Raw genomic sequence first — 3,933 nt, forward strand, 5'->3', positions numbered from 1 at the left:
AGATGAATGGATCAAGAAAATGTGGTATATATACACAACGGAATTCTATGCCTCCATCAGAAAGAATGACATTGCCCCATTTGTTAGGAAATTGAAAGACTTGGAAAAAATTATATTAAGTGAAGTAAGCCAGGCCCAAAGAAACATAGGTCACATGGTTTCCCTTATTTACAATTACTAGTATATGTCTGAGACGAGTAGAAAGGTCAGATAAGTTGATGTTAGGTGAAATGAACCCCAAGATAAATATTCACTGTTTTTTCTTTCTTGCTATTGTTTCTAACATACTTATAAGATGATTTCTTTGTTGCTTTGTATGTCCTTCTCCCATGGTATAACCCCTGCTTTCACTGTATTTGATGTTGGTATAATTTGTGGAAGGGAAGGCAAAAATCAAATCATTTAAATAGGGATACAGATGGATCCATTGCAACAATGAGACGTACAAGTCGTTATGTCAAAAAACAAACTTTACAATTTTGGGGGGGGAGGGGGGAGGGGAAGGGGAAACAAAGAGGAGGCAACAATGCAACAATGCTTGATAAGAAATGTACTCGTTACCTTGCCCATGTAATTGCAACCCCTCTGTACGGTATCAGTATTTCCACAATAAAAAAAAAGAAATCAATGAATGGTTTGTTCAAGTGGCAGTGTGTGTTGTGTGTAAAGGAGCTTCTCTTGAAATTATATATATGGAAAAGGGTCTCAAATTTTCACCAAGATCTATGACTCATTGACAGTGTCAGGAGCCCTGGTATATAAAGTTCTTTCCTGGTTTAATATCCTAATACCATACAGTGTTGAAGGCTTCCAAGTTTGAAGGCTTGAAAGACATCGAGGAGCCAAGTATGGTGTTCCTAGTACTAGGGAGGCAGAGGCATGAGGACTGCAAGTTGAAGGCCATCCTGAGTTACACTGCTAGACACTATCTCAGAACAAAGGGGGGCAGGGAGGAAGTAAGGAAGAAGGAAAGAGAGAAGGAAGAAAGGGAAAAGCAAGAGGGAGGGAGGGAAGTAGGGAAGAAGGGAGGAAGGGAGGGAGGGAGGCAGAGATGAATTAAGTTCTATCAAAATAACTTCTGGGGGGTCACAGGTCTTTAGAAAATACAGGCTCAGCCCTTTTCCCTGTCTGCATCATTCACCTTGCTTACAGTGCTTTCTAGTATCTGACTTTCACCGACTTTACAGCAATTAAGTCGATATTGAAATGATGCTACTTTCCAAGAACAAGCCCAGGAGAGATATCTGTTCCCAGTGCTATCATCACATATTCTTGAGAGGAAAATAAGAACCATTAACCTGGGTTCAAATTAAGAAATAAAGGAAAGGAACCTCATATTTTCAATACCTACCAGACCCTTGACAGGCCCAAAGACACTTATGCTCTAGACGGCCACATTTAAAATGTACTTCACCTCAGAGCCAAATGGCCTTCCCTATCAATGACTCTGTGTTTTAATTACCTACACATTGGTTTCCCCTCAAATAGAATTCTGAATTAGTACATCTACTACACCACATCAGCCACGTGTATTTTTTAAGAAAACAATTAAATTCATTATTTTGTGCAATTAATACATGCTAATAAAAAGAACAACCTTATATATTTTATTTTGAAGCAATGATTCTGAAATGTTTTTTAAGTTACATAAACCATCCTTCAAATAAAAGCTTCACCTCATAGAAGACAATTATTTATTGTACATATACTGCCACCTCGTGGCCAAAGATGGCAACTCCTGAAATGAAAGGGCAAATGAAGATTCCCATCACCCTAATCACCTGGTTAGCATAGACTGATAATCTGAGTATGTGAGAAAATGCTAACCTGCTTAAACTCCACTCATTCTGAACATAAGAGATGCTTTGCCTAGAAATAATGGCAGTAAGATGTTCATTTAAATGTTTCCAAAAACAAACACAACAAATAACATTTTTGAAAGTTAAATTCCAGTATGACAGAAATTGTTCTCTTTTATTTATATGTTTTCAAAGAATATGACACAATGTTTCGTTCACTCAAAAATTTAATTGTGGGAAGCTGGGCACTAGTGGCTCATATCTGTAATCCTAGCTACTCAGGAGGCTGAGATCTAAGGATTTCCATCCAAAGACAGCTCAGGCAAGAAAGTCTTAAGATTCTTAGTAAGCTGGGCAACCATGGCTCATGCCTGTAATCCTAGCTACTCAGGAGATTGAGATCTGAGGATCACATTTCAAAGCCAGCCCTGGCACAAAAGTCCATGAGACTCCAATAAACAACCAGAAAACTGGAAGTGGTACTGTGGCTCAAGTGGTAGAACACTAGCCTTGAGCTGAAGAGCTTGAGGGACAGTGCCCAGGTCCAGAGTTCAAGCCCCATGACCGACAGAAAAAAAAAAAAGGTTCTTAGCTCTGATTAACTATCAAAAAAGCTGGAAGTGGGGCTGTCACTCAAGAGGTAGAACACTAGCCTTGGGCAAAACAGTTCAGAGACAGCATCCAGGCCCTGAGTTAAAGCCCCAGGACCAGCACCACAAAAAAAATTATGAGTCCTATTGTGTTCCAGATACTCTGAATTTCATTGGGTAGATGACGGAGAAGCTCATAAGAAACAAGAACACCCATCTTGGATGCAGGAGGGATATTTTTCTCATTCAGAGCCCCAGTGAGAAAATTCAGATAGGTGTATGTATTGGAGTCTCTCATCAAAATCTTGAATCTCTTCCCTAATGCCTGGCCCGTTGGAAGGAGGGTGTTTGAGTACTTAACCTAGTCTTCCCTTTGCTAGGTTCCTGAAAGCAAATGTAATCATTTCCAGTCTCTAGTCACTAAATAGTGGTATTTGTAAGGTAATGAATGTTTGTGGTGGTAGAAATGCTCTTAGTAGTAGATAAGATTCCAGCTTTTCTTTTTTGTTGTTTTTTTTTTGTTTTTTGTTTCAGAAATGGTTCTTGGGGTAGATACAAATCTTTATTAATATACTTATTTCCTTTTGTCTGAAGGAACCCACACAGCCAAATCCCAGAATAAATGACTAAAACACAAACTAATGAGTGGTTTCTCCTGCACCTCTCTCCTCTTCTATTCCTTTTTTTTTTGGGGGGGGGTCCGGTCATGGGGCCTGAACTCTGGGCCTGGGCACTGTCCCTCAGCTCTTCAGCTCAAAGCTAGCGCTCTACCACTTGAGCCACAGCGCCACTTCCGGCTTTTTTCTTTTTGCTTATGTGGTGCTAAGGAATCGAACCCAGGGCCTTGAGCATGCAAAGTAAGTGCTCTACCACTGAGCCACCTTCCCAGCCCCTCTTCTATTCCTTTTTATGTTTCTGAAGATTAGCTGCTCACCACCATAGCATGGTTTAGCACCCTTTTGCTATCTTTTTTTTTCTTTTTTTTATTGTGAAAATACTGTACAGAGGGGTTACAATTACATGAGCAAGATGAGTACATTTCTTATCAAGCATTGTAGCCTCCTCCTTTGTTTCCCTTTCCCATCCCTTCCCATCCTCACAACCTACCCCCCACCCAATCCTCCTCCCCCACCCCCACAAAGTTGTAAAGTTCGTTTTCTACATAACGACTTGTATGTCTCATTGTTGCAACGAGTCCACCTGTATCCCTATTTAAGCAACGAGTCCACCTGTATCCCTATTTAAGCAACGAGTCCACCTGTATCCCTATTTAAACGCTTTGTTTTTTCCCTTCCCCTCCACAAATTATACCAACATCAAATACAGTGAAAGCAGGGGGTATACCATGGAGGAGGGACATACAAAGCAACAAAGAAATAATCTTATATGTTAGAAACACTCGCAAGAAAGAAAAAAATATTTGAATACTTACCTTAGGGTTCAATTCCCTAACATCAACTTATCTGACCTTTTCTGCTTGACTCAGACATATACTAGTTATTGCAAATAAGGGAAACCATGGGACCTATGTTTCTTTGGGCCTG

This window comes from Dipodomys ordii, unplaced genomic scaffold (assembly GCF_000151885.1).
Source record: "Dipodomys ordii isolate 6190 unplaced genomic scaffold, Dord_2.0 Scaffold95, whole genome shotgun sequence".
In the NCBI taxonomy this organism is placed as follows: domain Eukaryota; kingdom Metazoa; phylum Chordata; class Mammalia; order Rodentia; family Heteromyidae; genus Dipodomys; species Dipodomys ordii.